Source organism: Musca domestica, unplaced genomic scaffold (assembly GCF_030504385.1).
Source record: "Musca domestica strain aabys unplaced genomic scaffold, Musca_domestica.polishedcontigs.V.1.1 8, whole genome shotgun sequence".
In the NCBI taxonomy this organism is placed as follows: Eukaryota; Metazoa; Arthropoda; class Insecta; order Diptera; family Muscidae; genus Musca; species Musca domestica.
The window spans coordinates 19,131,173-19,153,517 of record NW_026712409.1 but is presented as its reverse complement, the minus strand read 5'-3'; the positions used below and the strand labels follow the sequence as shown (position 1 = coordinate 19,153,517).

Genomic DNA, 22,345 nt, shown 5'->3' with positions numbered 1-22,345 from the left:
TCCTTAAAATATCCTTCCGTACAAAATAGGTCCTTGCAACCACGATTTCATAAAGGAACATACAAAACTCATTCTTTAGGAAAGGGTCCTTTCAATCCTCCTTACATGGAAAAACGGATCCATAAAACATATTTTATTGGAGAAGACATCACTAAAATCATACTTCTTAGGTTCCAAACATCCTATCCTGAATTGAGGTACATTAAAAATTATCTTCTTGAGGAGGAAGTACCTTAAAAGAGCCTTTCTTAGATATAGAGTAGAACACCTTTCCGAGGTTATGTCCTTCAACGAACCCATTTCTGGGCAAAGGAACCTTTTCTTCGAAGAAAAAAATTCTTTTAATAGCCAAATGGTCTATAAATTGGCCCAAAAATTATGCTTGATTCGGGAAATGGTCTTAGGTATTACCCATTACCTCTCAGAGATTTATTCCGTTTTTTATAATAAAAAATTCTGACAAACCATTATTACAGAAACCTGAGACCCCAAGTCATCAGATCAGTACTGGCTGAGAACCGGATTTTTTTTTTCTATATAAAAAAATGCCTCAGCCCAGACTGAGATTCGGATTTTATATAGAAAAAAATTCCTCAGTTTTAACTGAGGGCCGGATTTTTTTCCATAGAAAAAAATTCCTCTGTCCTAACTGAGGACCAGATTTTTTTTTTATAGAAAAAATACCTGAGATTTTTTTCTCAGTCCTAACTGAAGCCCCTGAAAATGCCTCAGACGGCAACTTAGGCTCCCGATTTTTTCTATAGAAAAAAATTCCTCAGTCCATAGTTGAGGCCTCCGATTTTTTTCTATAGAAAAAAATGCACCAGAACACTACTGAGGCCCCTGATTTTTTTCTTTTTTTCGATAAAAAAAAAAAAACCGAAAACCAAGTTTTATCTATAGAAAAAAATGCCTCAGCACTGACTGAGGTCTCCGATTTTTTTCTATAGAAAAAATGCCCCAGAACACTACTGAGGCCCCTGTTTTTTTATTTTTTTCGATAAAAAAAACCGAGCCTCAGTTAGGTCCGATGCATTTTTTCCTATAGAAAAATTTGGGGCCTAGGTAGCGACCCTCTATAGAAAAGTGCCTCAGACTTAAATGAGGCTCGGTTTTTTTTCGAAAAAAAAAAATGGCTAAGACCTAGGTGCGGTCCAGATTTATTTTATAAAAAAAAAAATGTCTAACTAACTGAGGCCCCTGATTTTTTTCTATAGAATATCGAAAAAATGCTTCATTCAGTCCCCGATTTTTCCTACAGAAAAAAATGCCTCAGTTCGAAGTGAGGCCCCGGATTTTTTTCTATCAAAAAAATTTCTCAGACCTGATTTTTTTCTATGAAAAAAATGCCTTATTCCTAGCCGAGTTCCGGATTTTATTTCTATAGAAATACCTCATTACTGAGGCCTGAGAATAATTTCTTGATAATATTTCTATTACGTGATTTTAATCAGCCACAGATTTATGACCTACTTTAAGGCTTATGTCTATTACTTCTTCTTCTTCAATTTAATTACGAGAATATCCTGATTTTCGACAGCTCAGATTTCAAGTAGCATTGAGTTAATTAATAACATAATTTCAAGCAATTAGCTTCATTTACAAGGAATCACATCCTTTTCGGTTTGGAATCCGGTTGCCATGAAACAACATATTGCCTATCAGATAGGGGGGAGGAGTTTTTAAAATACAATTTGTTGCATACTTTTTGGGGATTGGTTTGTGTGAAATTTCACAAATGTTATTTAACGGTTATGGAGGATGGATGATGGTTGGTGGTGGTGATGAAGATGAAGATGAGAATGTTGACAAGGATATCAACATGTTTGACTTTGCAACAACAACAACAAAAACAACACAATTAAATATTCATATCTTAAGTTGGGTTGTAATGCATATTTGCCTTTTTCCAAAAAAACACAGATTTTCATTAATCTAATAAGACTTTGTAATAATTTTTTGGGTAAACACACACACACACACACACACAGACAACACATCGAGCAGATGATGATGCCGATCTGTAGAAGTTCGTAACTTATCCTTTGGTTATGTCCGTCCGTCTTGGCGTTCGTTCGTTCCTCTGTCCGTCCATACTCATGATTTGGGCTGTCTGTCTGTTGTGCTTAAAACCATGAATTTGTAATTGTGCGGTATGTACGACTGTCTCTAACCATGGCATTTAGTCCTGCCCGCTTGTGTCACAACTTCCACCGACTGGTGTTTACTTTGGAAACTGTTCAAAAAGTTTACTTGGGCGGAAAACCTCCATTAGAAGAAGGGTAATCTTTTTGGTGGTGGCCTCACTTCGATGCAAAGTGTCTCAATGTGATTGTGTTCTGGCTCCAAAAGCCGTAAAGAGTTTATGCTAAAAATCTGATGATGTTGCTGAGGATATCTAGGAGAGGAGAGACTTTGGCTCTTGTTCTTCATCCACAGCTGTTGGCTGACTGGTGCCAAGAATATTGTTTTACATTCTTAGTGAGCTGTGAACTGTGAATTCTGAACTGATTTAACTTTGAACTACTCCCGCACAGTCGAACACACCAGGAGGACACACACACAAAGGATTATTCCGTGTGTGTGATGGCGTTGCCTTCCTTGCCACCAGCCAGCCACCAGTTGCTGTTGCCTTGCAAAGAGGAATCTTCGCATTTGAGGAATTATATTTTTACAAATTACAAGCATACTTTTAGGATGAATAGCTTTACAACAGGCCAAAAGACTAACTGATGATATTACAAATTGATGATGATACTCAGCTGCTGCTGCTGCGGCTGCCACTGCGGATGATGATGATTTTATCATCTGAATGGCACTTTAACTTTTAAATACAACAACAAAGAATTGTGTCCTTTGAACGGATCCTGTTACCCAGCGCTTCATGCCCCTACACAACCAAAAAAACAAACCCGATTCGGAAAGGATAATTATTTGTTGTTTAACCAAGAGTAAACCACAATTATCCCAGCCCCTGACCAAAGAAGAATGGAGGGGGTTGAGTAGTTTTAAACTGTCAAATAGTGTTAAGGTCCTTCATGGCTAGGATTTAAAATATAAAAAAAAACGCTGGAAGGGTTGGCCAGCCACTATCCATTGATCATTGTGCTGGCATTACTTGTAGAGGTCCAGTTTGTGTTATTATCTCAACAATTAAAGGTGGTGATTGGGGTGGCAAAAGGGTCAAACGGGAGAGGGGTTAAAAGGTCACACAAGGGCGGGCAAGTTGGTATGCTAATGACACAACATAAAATAACAGTTAATTAGCATAACATGGACACGTGATGATGGAAGGGTGGACAGACGACGGACAGGAAGGGGACAAGCAACAATATCCTCTCAAGTGCTGATATCAACTATTATGTTGTTGTTGTTGGTCGCGGTCCTTCTTCCCAATGACATTGTTGCATGTTCCACACTTCAGCCGGGAAAAGGGTTCGCTTGCCACAGTGTCGTCATATGATGACGTTGCCAAAAAGTTACAACTAATTTGTGTGTCCGTCCGTCCGTCCGTCTATCTTTCTGAGTGCTTGTGTGTGTGTGTGTGTCTCTCAGTGTCAAAAGCCATAAGTTGAGTTTTAATTGAGCATAAAATGTGCTCATCAAATGATTGTAATTAAAACTTATAAAAATCGGAAGTCAACACTTTGGTTGAACGCCAAAAGGCGGAAACCGGTTGGTTGGTTGGGTATGGCTGTCAGTTTGTCTAATTGCTGTTGAAACTTGTTTTACAAGTATTAAGTTATTTGTAAATCCATGCTGAACTCTTGTCAAAGTAATTACAAAGAGGGGGTTAAATATTTGTTGCCTACTTTTAGGGGAAAGGAAAATAATCTCAAATATAACGATTATTTTCTATAAAATATCAAACAATTTTAAGAATTTTTTTCTGCAGAAAACAAACAGGCCTCAACTGCGAGGTATTTTTCAATGAAAATTATCACAGGCCTCACAGGAATGGGCCATTCAGGGGAAAGATTTTTTTTATAGAAAAAAGAAAATCCTCATTCCTTTGGACCATTTTAATACTCTCCAACATAGTATGAAGGCTATATTAAGTTTGTCATTTCGTTTGTAAAACCTCGAAACATACATTTTAGACCCCACAAATTATATCTATTCTTGATGGGCATAAATCTCTTTGTCGATTTAGCGATGTCCTTCCGTCTGTCCATCGGTGGAAATCACTATAGCTTTCAAATATAAATTATGTCTGCCGGACTTTTGGTATTGAAAATGGGCCATGTAGGTCCACGTTTTTGTATAGCCCCCATATAATGGTATCTCCCTATTTTCGGTATTTTTGTGATTTAAGCGACATTATTCATCGGAATTGTTTCAAATTTCATATTTGAAGTTCGTAAAGGATACTACAACCTATAACAGAAAATTTTCTGTGCAGGTTCACGTCTTCATATAGCCCTCATATAACGGCATAATTCGTGCCAAAGGTGACCAATTTGAACAAATCTAAACTTATTCTAAAATTTGATGCTATTTCCGACATTTTTGCTTTCATTCAATAATATTAAAAAAAAAAATATATAAAAATTATAGCGTTTGACTTTGTTGCAGTTTTTTTTTCTCCCACCCTGCAGAAAAAAATTCCTCAGTCCTAGGGAACAAGTTTATTTATGGAACATTTTTTTCAGTCCAGAGGAGCTATAGAGAAGCTATAGAAAAAATTCCTCAGTCCTGACGACCGACTTTTTTCTGTAGAAAAAAATTCCTCATTCCAGAGGACCGATTTTTTTCTATAGAAAAAAATTCCTCAATGCTGAGGACCAATTTTTTGTGTAGAAAAAAAATAAATAGAAAAAAATTCCTCAGTCCAATTTTTTCTGTAGAAAATCGGTCCTGAGGACCGATTTTTTTTCTATAGAAAAAAATTCCTCAGTTCTGAGGACCGACTTTTTTTCTATAGAAAAAAATTCCTCAGTTCTGAGGACCGACTTTTTTTTCTATAGAAAAAAATTCCTCAGTTTTGAGGACCGACTTTTTTTTCTATAGAAAAAATTTCCTCAGTTCTGAGGACCGACTTTTTTTTCTATAGAAAAAAATTCCTCAGTCCTGAGGAGCGATTTTTTTCTATAGAAAAAAATTCCTCAGTCCTGAGGAGCGATTTTTTTCTATAGAAAAAAATTCCTCAGTCCTGAGGAGCGATTTTTTTCTATAGAAAAAAATTCCTCACTCCGGAGGAGCGATTTTTTTTTTCTATAGAAAAAAATTCCTCACTCCGGAGGAGCGATTTTTTTTCTATAGAAAAAAATTCCTCAGTCCTGAGGAGCGATTTTTTTCTATAGAAAAAAATTCCTCAGTCCTGAAGCGATTTTTTTCTATAGAAAAAAAATCCTCAGTCCTGAGGAGCGATTTTTTTCTATAGAAAAAAATTCCTCAGTCCTGAGGAGCGATTTTTTTCTATAGAAAAAAATTCCTCAGTACTGAGGAGCGATTTTTTTCTATAGAAAAAAATTCCTCAGTCCTGAGGAGCGATTTTTTTCTATAGAAAAAAATTCCTCAGTCCTGAGGAGCGATTTTTTTTTCTATAGAAAAAAATGCCTCTGCCCTGAGCGATTTTTTCCATAGAAAAAATTCCTAAGGAGCAATTTTTTTCTGTAGAAAAAAATTCCGCTTTTTTCTATAGAAAAAATTTCCTGAGGACCGATTTGCTATAGAAAAAATTTCCTCAGTCCACTGGCCCAATTTTTTTTGTAGAAAAAAATTCCTTAATTTCCTTGTTTTTACCGCTGACATATTGTTGTGAGAAACAACTTACTTCTGCTTTGTGGGGAAGCATTGTGAAGTTTGAGGGCTGGATTTGTCTTTAGACAATGGCGGACTGAAACACTTCGGCATATGTTTGCAAATATTGGCATGAGCGCTGTGTTTTGTTATAATAATTGCCAGAAGTTTTTTTGTCAACTGTCAAAAAAACCGAACTGAAAAGACTGAGAGGGAATTTAGAAAGCTTGATAGAATTTTACGAAAAAATGTAGCATACATTTAGGCTGAAAATACATATTTATGTTCTGCCAAGTAATGTAATATAAAATACATATTTGAAAAGCATATTTTAAGGAGAACTTTGAAGTCTCATTTGGAAAAATATGATAAGTTACCAAAATTTCAAGTCTAAAAGCTTAAATTGCATTTAAATTCTTTGGTCATCTTGAATCAACTAAAAAATTCCACAAAACAATCTAAAGGTAATTTACCTCTTGAAACATTTCAATAAAATATGACAATAATCAAGTCCTAAACAATACCAAGTAATTTGAAATCAGTCATTAGTGAAAATGAGAACAACAACGACAACATTATGAACTATTGAGGGGACACAAATATACACCAGTATTTAGCAGAATGGAAACGGAAGTCAGCCACTAACAGGAAACTATATTTTTTAAATACTCTGCGCTCACACACAGACAGACTTAAATAAAAATGCCAATTTTTTGTGGGAAGAACCACACAAACTAAATATCTCTCAGATTTTCTCAACGTTGTGTTGTTGATGGCAAATGTCTGCTCGGTTTGGGGACTAGTTGTCTGACTGGCTGGTTGGCTGATTTGTTCACTAAACAAAAGCGACAACAAAACTGGAACAGGAAGTTTCAAGGAAGCTGGGGGTAGTTAGTTGATAAGTTGGCTCCAGCAGATATTTGCATTGTTGTTGCTGTTGTGGTTGTAGTTGTAGTTTTCACAACTTATTTTATGTTGAGCTTTTTGGTTAAAAACTGTTGTGGCCAATGGAGCAGACAAAAATTTGTATTGTTTTTGTGATTCCTCAGCAACATAATATAGTTTACTCTTTCTTTTACACTTGAATCAATATTGAGAATTATGGGATTTTGATTTTGGTGTCGATTAAATAATTTATTACAAAATTCGAAAATTTTCATTGGCTAATAGTTGTTCTTAATGAAACTCTTTTTCTTCGTCAAGCAAAGTAGATAGCCTAAAAGTAGGCAACACACTTTAAATGGCTTAATCTATAAACAACAAATTTCCTGCATTTTTTAGTTATGGCATGTGTGTAATTTGAAAAGAACCTGATGCTTATTTCGGATTTTATAAACGTTTTGGTTATTCCAAATTTTGACCCTTTGTGGGGGAGGTATCAGAAGGATTGGTCCAATCACTACCATCTTTTTAACAGATCTTATGTTGATGGAAATATTGAAATGTGCCAAGTCCGAATGAAATCGAATGTTAATTTCGCGTTTTATGAGCTTCAAGGATATTCAAAATTATGACCCTTTGTGGGGGAGGTACAAGAAGGAGTGGACCGATATATTCCATCTTCACACCAGACATTGCATCAATAAAAATATTGTGATGTGTGTATTTTGAAGGCAGTCGGACACTTAAATCACATTTTATAAGAGTTATAAATATTCAAAATTTTGACCCTATGTGGGCCAGGTACAAGAAGGAGTGGACCAATATATTCCATCTTCACACCAGACTATGGATTAATAAAAATATTGTGATGTGTGTAATTTGAAGCCAATCCGACTCTTACATCATATTTTACAAGAGTTATAATTATTCCAAATGTCGACCGTTTGTGGGTGAGCAACTTGATAAAGTTGACCGATATTGTCAATTTTCGCACCTGACCTAGCACTGATGCAAATATTAGGATTTGCAAAGTTGGAGCAAATTCGGATTGTCCTTTTCTCTTTCTGTGCATTAAAATATTTTCTTTGAAAATGTTGAAATTTTTGTGGGGGAGGTAACAGAAGAAGTGGACCGACATTGCCTATCTCCGAACTCCATCTAAGTTTGACAATAATATTACGATGTACCAAGTTTGGATCAAATCCGATACTCCCTTCGAGAGTTATACTACGCACCTGCCAGCCTGACGGACGGACATATCTAGATCGACTCCAAATGTCCTGAAACATATTTGGTCCAAATAGACCTAGGATCTAAAATCGTTATCTCGATGAGGCACGTTTTGGCCGTATCAAATGATATAACTCTTCTGAAGTCATATGCCTGAGGGTATAAAAAGCTCACTATGAACTTCATACAAAAAATATCAAAAATTTGTTATTCCACAAAAAAGCAGGTTAAAAAGGAGATAAGTTCGATCAAACCTAACTTTTATATACCTTCCACCATTTTCGAGAATCTTGAAAAATTTAAAAAAAAATCGTCAAAAAATGCCATTTAAATGAAACCCGTTGTATGTGGAAGACGTGGACCTGCATAAGTAATTTTTTGTCATGGGTTGTAGTACCAATTCCGAACTTCAAATAAGAAATTTGAAACAATTCCATTGAATAATGTTGCTATTATCATTAAAATGCCGAATAAAAACAGGCACCGTTATATGTGGTCCATATGAAGACGTAGAACTGGCATAGACAATTTTCCGTCAAAGGTTGTAGTGCTCATTTGGAGCTTGAAACCTTAAATACGAGATTTGAAACGATTCCGGTCAAAAGTGTGTCTAAAATCATCAAAATACCGAATATCAGGAGGTACCGTTATATGGATGCTATACTATATCGTGGACCTATATAGACAATTCTCTTCCAGGGGGTAAAGTACTCAAAGGGAACTCCTGATGTTGATTTTCAGATAATTCCATTAAAAAAATTGGCTACAATCATCGAATTACCGAATATCGAAAGATACCGTTATATGGGGAATTTACGATATCGTGGACCTATATAGACAACGTTCATAAGGTATCCACAAAGAACATCTTGTATAGAATTCCAGACAATTCAATTGAGAAATGTGGCTATAAACACCAAAATAGCAACTAACGTAAGGTACCGATATGTGGGGATATACGATATTGTGGACCGATGTGGACAATTCTCTTCCAGGGGGTAAAGAACTCACAAAGAACTCCTTGTGTAGATTTTCAGACAATTCCATTGAAGAATGTGGCTAAAATCATTACCGAATACCGAAAATCGGGGGTATCGTAATATGGGGGCTATATCGTGATATCGTGGACTGATATAGCCCATCTTTGATGTTGACCTGCCAGCAGACAAAATACTGATCTGTGCAAAATTTTAGCTTTCTATCTTAATTCGTTTTTACTCCAGCGTGATTAAAACAGATGGTCAGACGAACGGACGAACAGGGCTAAATCGTCTTGCAATTTTACGCTGATAAATAATATATATTCTTTGTTAGGTCTAAAATTATTAAGTTGCAAACGGAAGGAAGAACTTAATATACCCTCCATACTATGTTTTGTGGAGGATATAAAAAAACTCCAGCCTAATAGTATGCACCACAATAGAAGTGGCTCACATTCCGAATCCTAAACACTAAAATTCAAAATTCTACCCTATGAAACTCCTAAAAGTAGGCACCAATAAATTAAAAATTTTACTATTATTATTTTTATTTTTTTATTATTATTATTATTTTATTATTATTTTAATTATTTTATTATTATATTATTATTATTATTATTATTATTATTATTATTATTATTATTATTATTATTATTATTATTATTATTATTATTATTATTATTATTATTATTATTATTATTATTATTATTATTATTATTATTATTATTATTGTTATTGTTATTGTTATTGTTATTGTTATTATTATTATTATTATTATTATTATTATTATTATTATTATTATTATTATTATTATTATTATTATTATTATTATTATTATTATTATTATTATTATTATTATTATTATTATTATTATTATTATTATTATTTTCATTATTATTATTTTCATTATTATTATTTTCATTATTATTATTTCATTATTATTATTTTTTATTTTTTTATTTTTTATTATTTTTTATTATTTTTATTTTTATTTTTTTTATTATTTTTATTATTTTTATTATTTTTATTTTTTTTATTATTTTTATTTTTTTTTTTTATTATTTTTATTTTTTTTTTTTTTATTATTTTTATTTTTTTTTTTTTTTTTTTATTTTTTTTTTTTTTTTTTATTTTTATTTTTTTATTATTTTTATTTTTTTATTATTTTTATTTTTTTATTATTTTTATTTTTTTATTATTTTTATTTTTTTATTATTTTTATTTTTTTATTATTTTTATTTTTTTATTATTTTTATTTTTTTATTATTTTTATTTTTTTATTATTTTTATTTTTTTACTATTTTTATTTTTTTATTATTTTTATTTTTTTATTATTTTTATTTTTTATTATTTTTATTTTTTTATTATTTTTATTTTTTTATTATTTTTATTTTTTTATTATTTTTATTTTTTTATTATTTTAATTTTTTTATTATTTTTATTTTTTTTTATTATTATTTTTTTTTCTAAAACTTCCGAGAGTCCATTACTTTCTTCGTACAATAAATGTGAAGAAAAACTATTTTATTAAAGAGAGATGAGCCCAAAAGTAGGCAACAGAATTTTTTTTTAAAAATACTTTTTCTTTCCAAAAACACTTACAATTTTTCAACTACATTCTCAATACAGAAAATATCAAGAGAAGAGATTTTGTGTATTTTTCCACTGCTAAAACTATTCCGTAAAAGAAGAGTCGAGCCTAAAAGTAGGCAATAAAAATATTTTATACTTTCTCCTTTCAAAAAATAACTATAAAAATAATAATATTAATGAACAACAACTATCAACTTATTTTATTCTTATTCTCCAGAAAATTGATTTTGTAAAATTTTTTTGGTGCCGAACTAAAATTTAGTTTTCGAAACTGCAACTGTACTTTTTCTAGTTCTCGCACAAATCTTCTAGGCTTGCAGCATTTCGTTATCCCTTTAATCAAACGAAAAGAAAAGAAAGCGGAAGAGAATCTAAAAATGGAATTTGGAACAGGAAGAGGAAGTGGCGAGGAGTGGACTGGAGCGTCTCTAATGCCCAAGTCTGTTTGAACCTGTGCTCCACCATGTAATATCAGACTAATTGTATATTCTCTTATGACAGTCGGTTTTTTTTTCGTTCATTGGGATTTTTTCTCAATTCTGGCAAAAAAAAATCTTCATTACCTCCTTGAAATGGATGGAAGAATGCAATTCCATGCTACGTTTTCCGGTCATTGTAGTAATTGGGAATGAAGTGTATGTTTTTCTGTAAGGTATTCTTAATGTCGAATCAGTGTTCTTCCTTGAGTTTTTGTGTCTTTACCTCTTCTTGCCTTGGCAATTGCAATGTTAGCATTCCGAACATACATTACGGCATTGCAGGAAGTTGTGTGTGAAGGAGAGAAAAAAACTCGTCAAACAAAAATGAAGAAAGACAGAAAGAATTGTTGAGGAAAGAATGAAACAACGACATGGAATTGTAATTAAATCTTGACCAATGTTCGTTGCAGGGGGAGATGGAGTACCGCCGCTTCGGCTGTTGCCGTTGGTGTTAGTTACCAATGAGAGGATATCTGGGCAGAAGGATGGGTGCGGTGTTCTTAGGAACGTAGTGCATTCTTAGAAATCAATAGATTTTTTTTTTTTTTTTGTCGTGCCTTTCCACTTTTTTTCCTCCACTAATGGCTTGGCTGGATATGGACCTAAAGGAAGACGTGATGCAAAAAAAAAATAAAAAAAAAAAAAAAAACAAAAAAACATTTACACTGAAATTCCATTTTCAAAAATAAAAAAAAACACATCCTGTGGAATCACCGCCGCCAACAACTCTCCTCCATCGGTTTTCAATTTTCTCTACCCCAGTCTTTGAAAGAAGGTGGAAGAATTCAATTTTATCCTGATGCCTTCTTCTTGGATTGCTGCTAGGATTCCATTTCGAGTCGGACTCCCACTCACAATTCGTTTGCATATTTCTTGATTTGTTTTTTTTTTTTCTGTTCTTCGTCTTCTTCCTCTTCCATTTGAAAGGGTTCACTTGGACTTTGTGTGAAATTTCCAATCAAGAACCTCCTGGAGAAATATGATAGCCAACATGGCTGGCATACGAAAAGATATTGCAACGATTTTTTTGATAGCTTCATTTAATTAAAAACAAATGTATGGTCGAATGGTGGAGAAATGCCTTTGACGTGTGTCTGTGTGTGTGTGTGTGCGGGAGGCTCAAAGAACTCTCAAGAAAAGGAAAGATTTCATACATTCTTTCCCTGAAGATAAGCGAGAAAAAATCCATAACATGAGAAAACAAGAAGTTATCAAAGACATACATGCAACCCTAAATGTAGGCAACGAAATTGAGGAGGAACATTTTTTGTTTGTGCAGGGAAGTCTGAAAATAGTTCCTTGATTGCAGCAAAAAGTTTGATGAGCAATTGCATACCTCAAATGATTCCTAATTGAATTAAAAAAATCAGTAAAGAAAGTCCTAAAGTCGGGCGGGGCCGACTTTATGATACCCTACACCACTATGCTAATTTAGTAGAGCTCCACACAACAATTATAAGATTTTTTGGGAGAATTTGATTACACACGCTATGATTATAATTTGAAGTTCAAAGGTTCGAAGGACTAAATATGCCGAAGAATTTGTATCTTTTAAATTCGGACTTGTATTGCCCATATGGTGCAAAATTAATTTAAAATCGGATAAAAATATATATGGGAGCTATATCCAAATCTGAACCGATTTCAATAAAATTTGGCGAAGATATTTCTGAGCTGTATTTGATATATTTCCCTGAATATTGTTATTACAGAGTGCATATTGCGGCTGTGGGTGACAAATACAACAAATCGGATGAACAATATATATGGGAGCTATAGCTATATCTGAAGCGATCTTCACCAAATTTGTCATGCTAGCTTCTCGACTCAATTCGGTCGCATGTGTCGCAAATTGCATCCCATTTGGGCTGCAATATTAGACGTTTGGTGTACAATAAAAAAGTAAATCGGACGAAGTTATATATGGGAGCTATATCCAAATCTGAACCGATCTCGATAAAATTTAGCAAAGGTATTTCTGAGCTGCATATGATATATTTCCCCAAATATTGTTGTCACAGAGTGCATATTACGGCTGCGGAGGACAAAAAATAACAAATCGGATGAACAATATATATGGGAGCTATAGCTATATCCGAACCGATCTTCACCAAATTTGGCATACTTATTTTCAGGCCTAATTTGGTAGTATGTGCAAAATTCCATATTATTCGGGCTGATATTACCCGTTTGGTGCACAATAAAAGGCAAATCGGACGAAGATATATATGTGGGAGCTATATCTAATTTTTTACCGATTATCTCCAATTTCAATAGGGTTCGTCCTTGGGCCAAACAAATGATTTGTGCAAAATTTCATCTCAATCGGATAATAAATGCAACCTGCATTTTGTTCACAAGAATACATGGACAGACAGACGGACGGACATGCATAAATCAACTCAGAAAGTGATTTTATGGAGATCCTCAAAAGTAACTATGGGTCTATCTCGCTTCCTTCTCCATGTTACAAGCAAATGCACAAAGACCACTATGTGGTGTAGGGTATAAATATTTGCCATTAGAAACCGAGAAAGAAAAAAACACAGAAGGCAAAAAAAGTTTATCAATGAAATATTCCTAGAAGTATGCAACATATATTTGAAAAAGCCAAGAGACCATTCCCTTTCGTCGGGAGCAAATCATGATATTGGTAGCGATCAGCAAATATTGCAAAGCTGTTAGTTTCGTTTTAAAAATAGGGAGTAATATGAAGTTTAGCCAATGGGGGGTTATACTCCAGACTTAAGCAGTCTTTTTGTACCCTTCACCTTGAAAAGGAGAATTTGTAAAATCCCTAAATATTCGTCAGAGACCCCATGAAGTAGAGCTTTAAAATTTGGCACCACAACCTATATTATGTCTAGGGTGGATGGTATGGAAATTGAGATATACCGGTCTACGTTTTGGTATAGCCGCCATATAATGGTACCTCCCGATATTCGGTTTTTTTTTTTTTTTTTTTTGATGAATTTCGCCACATTTTTTCACGGATTTGTGTAAAAATTGGTATTTGTCAGTCATAATGGGTTCTAGCTCCGGTGGTGAAATATTATATATAAATATAGGTCCACGTTGTTGTGTAGGCCCCATTACAGCGGTACCTGCCGATATTCGGTATTGTGATGATTATTGCCAGATTTTTCCAAGGATTTCTCTGAAAACTGGAATTTGTAGTTCGTTATGGGTTCCAGTTCCGGTGGCACATATCCATTTTTAGAGGTTTATTATAAATAAAAGTGCATAGTTTTAGGGGATAAAAAATATTTTTTTTAAATTTGTGTAGCCTACGTTTAGGAGCCTCTTTCCTATACATAAATTATTGGAATACAAATTCTTAATCGAAAAATTGATTCGTAAAAGCTTTTCTTTGGGAAATTTTAGGCATAAATGACTTCTTGCATAAAGTAAAGCAAATAACGGTGCATACTTTTAGGCTCAACTATGAGGATTCTGAAGCCAATATTTAAAAATATTTTATAAACCTCAGTCATATGACTATAGAGGGTGGCTATATATCATTTGATATGGCTAAAAATGTGTCTGATCGAAATAATGGCTTTAGACTCTAGGTCTCTTTACAGCAAATCCGTTTCTGGACATTTGAAGTCCATATAGGCGTGTCTGTCCGTCTATTTCTCTGTTTGGTCTGAAAGACAACTCTCGAAGGAAGTATTAGATTTGATCCAAATTTTGTACATCGTAATATTATTATCAGACTTAGGTCGAGTCCGGAGATGGGCAATATCGATCAACTCCTTCTGGTACCTCCCCCACAAAATGTCAACATTTTCAAAGAAAATAATTTACTGCACGGGAAGAGGAGAAAGGATAAACCGATTTTGCTCCAACTTTGCAAATCCTAATATTTCCATCAACACAAGATCTGGTGTGAATATGATAAAAATCGACCTACCCCTTCAGGTGCCTCCCCCACAAACGGGTAAACATTTTGAATAATTATATCTTTCATAAAATGCGAAATAAGCATCCGTTTCCCTTCAAATTTCGTATATCCTAATATTTATACCAACACAAGATCTGCTGTGAAGATGTGATATATCGGCCCACCCCTTCTGGTACCTCCCCCACAAAGAGGTCAAAATTTTGAATGACCAAAACGCTCGTAAGATGCGAAATTAACTTCCGACTCTCTTCCAATTTCACACGTTTTAATATTTGAAAAAATGTTAAATCTGGCGCGAATATGGAGTATATCGGACCACCCCTTCTGGTGCCTCCCCCACAAAAGGGTCAAAAGTTTTGAATAATTATATCTCTCATAAAATACGAAATAAGCATCGGATTCACTTCAAACTCGCCACAAACCTATATTTCTATTAATACATGATCTGCCACGTAGATATAATATATCGGTCCACTCCTTCTGGTACCTCCCTCACAAAAGGGTTAAAAATTTGAATAACCAAGACGCTCATAACATGTGCAATAAGCATCCGAATTTCTTAAAATTTTTCACATCCCAATATTTTTTATGTACGCATTATCCGATGAGGTACCCCTTCGGGTACCTTCCCCACAAATGGTCATAATTTGGAAAAATACTATATTTCTTGCAAAATGTCTCAGAGCATCAGATTCCTTGCAAACTCGGGAAATCCCAACGGTTTTATTAGTACAAGATGTGATCGGAAGATGGGATATATCTACCCAATCCTTCGGGTATCTCCCCCACAACGGGTTAAAATTTTTAATAACCAAAACGCTCATAAAATGCGGAATATGCATCCGATTCTCATAAAATATCACACATCCTAATATTTCAATCTGCACAAGATCAAATGCGAAGATGGGATATATCGGACTACTGCTTCAAGTACCTCCCCCACAGCCGGTTAAAATTCTAAATAACCAAAATACCCATAAAATGCGAAATAAGCTTCCGATTCTCTTCAAATTTCACACATCCTTATAATTTTACCAATGCCAAATATGTTGTGTGGATGATAGATATCGGTCACCTGTTTTTAGTACCTCCTCCGCAAAGGGTGAGAATGTTTAATACTTATATCTCTCATAACTTGTGATTCTTTCCAGATTTTGTCTTTACTCTCAGTCCTGATTTTTTTCTATAAAAAATGCCTCATCGAATGAGGCCTGATTTTTTCTATAGAAACAAACTTATGCAAGACGAATGAGGCCAGATTTTTTTTCTATTAAAAAATGTCTCAGACCACTGAGACCAATTTTATTCCATAGAAAAAAAAATTGCCTCATAGTCTGAGACCAGATTTTTCTTCTATGGAAAAAAAATCCTAGTGTCTTGTGAATTTGTTTGTAAAAACCAATTTTATGTCCGACTGTGGAATTTTTCACTTTACTCCGTAAAATATTTGACATATTACTGTTGACCTTTTCACCTTTGCCCTGCCTCGGCATTTAGCCATGAAAATAATCCATTTCTCAATGGCGATGAGATGAGGAAGATAACTTAATTTTAATAAATGCAATAAAATGCTTATCACACTTCCTCTGTGGGGCCACATACCACCATCCTCGTGTCCAACGGAGGAGGAGGTGTGTGTGTTCTGCTGTGCGGAAGTTGATCAAGGAAATGCCTTACACATTTTTTTCGTGTGGAATACTTACGAAAGAATTTTTCTATTTCGATAGACTAGCAACCACCACCAATCAACCAAGCGACTGAAGTAGAGGAGTTGAGACGACACTTACCTGCAAGAAAAAGAAGAAGAAGAAGAAGAAGAAAAGAGGGAAAATAATTAATTATTTGATTAAGTGGCAAATAAAATAAACAAAAGGACTTAAAAGCGTTTTTTGTGGAGAGACCTAAACGCAATTGAAAAATGTTTCGGTTTTTGGTGGTATTTTGCAATAAGGGCGGAATATGGCAAGTTTTCGTTTTTTGTTTTTTGTGGTGGTTGCTGGACAAGATAGATATCCTTTCAAGGCAACAAGAACAACAACAACACCACCATAAAAATTATGTTTTATCATAGCAATTTACATGGAACCCTTTCGATAAAACACACAGTCCTTGACAAATATGAAAAAATTATTTCAAAACAACTCTAATGAATAGAATAATTGACAAATGAAGCATACTTTTAGGTGAGTAAAGCGTGACCACCAACAAACGGCCGAAGAGATATTCCTTGAGGATAATTTCCAAAGAAATTGTATTTTTCAATTAAAAATTATTTGTATTTGAAGAAAAGGGACCAAGACGCTTTGTTTGCTGGCCGACCAAAAAGGAAGATGTTGCTTCATTAGAGCATACTTTGGGGCTGACTTATTATTCGCAAGAAAACAAAAGCGCGTGTCAATAACATAAAATCATTTTTTTTTTTTTTGGAAAATCCAAAAGTTAGGCAGCCAAAACAATATTCTTTAGAATCATCCTTTTTTGTTGAAGAGTTTTTTTTAATTATGGAATTTATTTTGAAACACGCGACATATTTTAGGGATGTTTTGATTTTTTTTTTTGTTTGTTCACAATTGAGGGAAAAGGAAAGGGTTGTGAGTTTCTATTTCCCATTGTTTGTTGTAAGTGAACCTTAAATTATGTTTTTTTTTTTTTTGTTTATCTAAAATGTTGTTGTTTTTTTTATTTGGTCTTCAAAATAATAAGCGCTATTTCTAGGCAAAAAAAGGGTTGAATAGAAATGATGCTAGAAACTATAGCATAATTTTGGGTTTATATTTCACAAATCAAGCAAAACATGGCTATAAATTTCAATTGTTTGCCAGCGGATTTTAGAAATAATTATGAATAGAAAAAAAAAACATATAAATAGAAGGGAAAAGTGTTGGGGTGGGGGGTACTTCCTGCAGGAAATTTATTAAAGGGTTAAATATTTTTTTTTTTTTGGAAAAAAATGAATTCATATTTTGAAAGTGCCACGAGCCAATGACGTAATTAAAAACAAAGCTGCATAAATTTTGAGAAAAAATTAACAATTTATGAGAGCAATGAAAACAGGATTTAGGAGACTAGTTATTACACAAACCACCCTAATATAAAATATATTATTTTTTTTTTAATAATTTTTTATAAATCAGAATGGGATTTAGATTTTGAGTAAAGTCTCCAAATATTTGAAATTTGAGAAAAATCTTTAGAAAGATACTTTACCACAGGACAGAGAACATTTCTTTCTACAAAAAAAAATAAAATAAATAAATAAAAAATCTGAAGGAGCTGATCTCTTTTTCTATGGAAAAGAGACATACCTCGGAACACAGGGCAGAGAACATTTATTTCTACAAAAAAAAATAAATAAATAAAAAATCTAAAGGAGCTGATCTCTTCTTCTATGGAAAAGACGCAGACCTGAGGATACCTCGGAAATTCCGGAAAAAAAAAAACTTTTAAATTTTAATTTATTTCATTATTATTTTTTTTTTTCTTTTTTTGGAAAAACGTCCTCGAACTATAAAATTATTTGAAAATTAAAAATTTTTCAAAAATTGTCCTGATGTTTTTTTTTTTTATATCCAGCTCGACCTTTGACATGCGTTATGATTATTCAAACTGTTGACCCTTTTGGTAGAGGTTCGAAAGGCGTTCCAACTCTTATTACCAATTTAATGCGAATAATTGTTAATCAAAAATTTAGCCATTTGTGGGGCAGGAAGCAGAAGAAGTGGCCCGAAAAATGTAATTTTCACTGCAGATCTTGAGGTAGTGGAAATATTGGGATGTGCCGAGTTTGAAGGGAATCCGATGATTATTACGCATTTTATGGATATATAAAATTATTTAAAATTTGGACCGCAGAAGCAGTGGATTGATATATATAATTATTCAAAATGTTGACCCTAATGAGGGGGAGGTACTAGGAGGAGAGGACCGATATATCCCATCTTCACACCAGATATTATGTTAGTAAAAGTATTAGGATGTGTAAAATTTGAAGAGATTCGGATGCTTATTTCAAAGAGTATGTGGGTTTTGGTTATTCAAAATTTTAACCCCTTTGTGGGGGAGGTACCAGAAGGGTTGGTCCGATATACTCCATATTCGCGCCAGATCTTGTGTTGATAAAAATATTGGAATGAGGCGAGTTTAAAAGGAATCCGATGCTTATCTCACATTTTACGAGGCTTTTAGTTAGTTATTCAAAATGTTGACCTCTTTGTGGGGGAGGTATCATAAGGAGTGGGCTGATATATCCCATCTTCCTAGGTGATCTTGTTTTGAAAGAAATATTGGGATGTGGTAAGTTTAAAGAGAATCTGAAGCTTATTTCGTATTTTATGAGAGTTAAAGTTATTAAAAAAAATTGACACGTTGTGGGGGAGGTACCAGAAGGAGTGGTCCAATATATCCTATCTTCGCAGCAGAACTAGTGTTGTTGGAAATATTGGGATGTGCCGAGTTTAAAGGGAATCCGATGCTTATTTCGCATTTTATGAGAGATATAATTAAAATGTTGACCCTTTGTGGGGAAGTACCAGAAGGAGTGGTCCGATTATTCCTATATTCACAGCAGATATTATGGTGGTAGAAAATATTGGGATGTGTGAAATTTTAATTGAGTTGGATGCTTATTTAGCATTCTATGAGTTATAATTATTTAAAATTTTGATCCTTTGGGGGGTGGTGAACCGGTAGAAGTCGACTGATATTTCCCATCTCCGAACTAGATCTAAGTTCGATAATAATATTATGTTGTACCAAGTTTGGACTAAATCGGACATTCCCTTCTAAAGTTATCATGCGCACCAGCCAGCCAGCCAGCCAGCCAGCCAGCCAGCCAGCCAGCCAGCCAGCCAGACAAATAGAGACGTAGGGCCGATATATCGATGAGACATGCTTTGGACGCATCAAATGATATATATTGACATATGGCTGAGGGTATAAAACCCCCTCCCGAATCACGGTAAATTCTGAGGAACTATTTTCATTCTATAGAAAAAGGACATCCCAAAGTAATTATGATTTTTGTATGAACAAAACGGAAGCGACCTATAGAATTTCCACGTTGTACACCTTGTACGTATTCCGCATAAGGCAATTGAACTGAATCTTATATTGAAGCAATAAAAAAAAATAATAATTCCTGTTTCAATGATTGTTGTTTGCATCGCATTTGAATGCCTGCCTAAATGTATACCTTAATTGTATGTCGTCGAGGCTTTTGTTTTATTCAACAATACTCTCGTCATATGAATACGCTGCGGATGTTGACAATCGGAAGTGGCTTTTGAACGGCGGGAGAGAGAGTGTCTATATGTGTGAGGGACAAAATATGACAGTATATGTTATCAACATTTCAAATCATCAACCATTGCAAAAAAAAAGAATCTCACTCTGCATTGTTTCTATCAAATTGAGCAGAAATCGCAACTTAGCCTCCTTGAAGTATGCCAATGAATTTTGGAAAAGGGAATAATTTAGGGCAGTTATGTGGGAAATTAATCGAAAAAAAAGCAGCAATTAAATATTTTTTATTTATTATCAAAACTAAAATTTAAAAGTGTGTGTGCGCGCACTTCAAAAATAATTAAGTTTTTTAAATATCAAAAATTTTTAATTTTATTGCTTTTTTGCTAAAGCGAAAAAATATTTTGTTTTGAAGATCCCCTTTTCGCCGATATTGCCTAAATAAACTCTTGGCCCCACTGTTGGTTGTTTTGTTGGTCTTCCTTATCGCAGACGCAACACCTGAATGTATGCTTTAATTGAGGTGCCAAATGGCAACATGTCATACACTATGAGGCGGCTACTAGTGGGTAGAGGGCATTGCATATCTCTACACACGTTAGTGTTCTACGTTTTTTGCAAAGTCAGCAATTTGCCCATACAAGTTGCCAGCAAAAACAAAACCAAAAAAAAAAACAAGTGGGATACGCAATTGATACAGCCAGATAGGAGTCTTTGCGCTTAAGCCAAAAAGGAATTTTAAACTGTGACCATGAATTGTGATTTGTGAAAGGATGAGGGAAATTGAAATTGGATTTAAAAAGAAAAAATCAAATCTCATTTCATTCTGGCATTGAAATTTATATCCAATTCTCAGAAGATTTTCCAGAAAGATTCTGAAGAAAACCCAGTTAAATATCTCCGAACCAAACAATTGCCTATAGAAACGATTCAAAGTTCTGGAAGAGGAAGGAAGAGGGAATTTTGTCAATTGGGGGGTGAGGTGTTGCTAAGGCATTTGAAGACATGTTATTCCCAGTCGGCGGCCTTCGGAGAGACTTGCGAACAGAGGGCTTTTGGTTTTTGAAAATCTTTCATTGCCAATAGAGAGTTGGCCTCAGGATATCTGCTATTGCCAAAATATCTCCTATTGAGGATTGAGGGTCGAATGTTCTAAAATACATCTGAAAATGTGTAAACAAGAGCATACTTTTAGGGTTTGCCTTAGAACCTATGAGGCATCTTCTTAGACTCTGTTTTGAAAATAACGCCAAAAACACCAACAATTTTATTGTACTTAGACTTGAGTTATTATTATTGAAACTGTTGACCATTTCGAAGAGGTTGTTCAATATTGACCGATTCGTACCTGTCCTAAGACTGATATAAATATTACAACGTGCCAATCATAAACTTCGATTTCAGATTTTTGGTTAAGAGAAATATTTAGATATAGCAAGTTGTAATAAATCGCTGACTTCTTTCGTAAGTTATGAAAGATATAAGTATTGGAAATTGTGACCCCTTTTGTGGCTGAGATACAAGAAGGGGTTCGCAGTTATATATCACCTTCACAATAGATTTTGTGTTAGCAAAAATGTTTGCATGTGAGAAATTAGAAGAGAGTTTGATGCTTATTTCGTTCCCCTTTAGCGTTTTGTTTTTCAAAATCTTGAACCCTTTGTGGGGGAAGTACCAGAAGAAAGAAGTCCGATATCTACCATATTTATAACATATCCTGTGGTTATGGAAATATTGAAATTTGTCATGTCTGAATGGAATCGGATGTTAATTTCATGTTTTATGAACTTCATGAATATTCAAAATTTTGTCTCTTTTGTGAGGAAGGGAGGTACCAGATGGAGTGGAAAGATATATCCCACCTTCACAGCAGATCTTGTGTTAGTTGAAATAATGGGATTTGAGAAATTTGAATGGAGGACAAGATGCTTATTTCGGATTTTATGATCGTTTTGGTTATTCCAAACTATGTCCCTTTGTGCGACAGGTACCAGAATGAATGGTCCGATCTATACCATCTTTATAGCAGATCTTGTGTTTAGGGATATATTTTGATGTGCCAAGTCTGAATGGAATCGGATGATAATTTCGTGTTTTATGAGCTTCATGAATATTCAAAATTTTGACCCCTTTTGTGAGGGAGGTACCAGAAGGAGTGGAAAGATATATCCCGCCTTTACATCGCACATTGGGTTTATAAAAATACTGTGATGTGTGTAATTTGAAGACTATCGGAGTCTTATATCACATTTTATAAGAGTTAAAATTATTCAAAACTTTGACCCTTTGCG

At 34.0% G+C, this 22,345-nt stretch overlaps 1 protein-coding gene across 4 annotated transcripts in view; it reads right to left on the bottom strand.

Moving 5' to 3' along the window:
* LOC101900151 (putative uncharacterized protein DDB_G0271606) overlaps positions 1 to 22,345 on the bottom strand; it is a 255,183-nt gene that overhangs the window by 106,666 nt on the left and 126,172 nt on the right. The window lies entirely within an intron of this gene.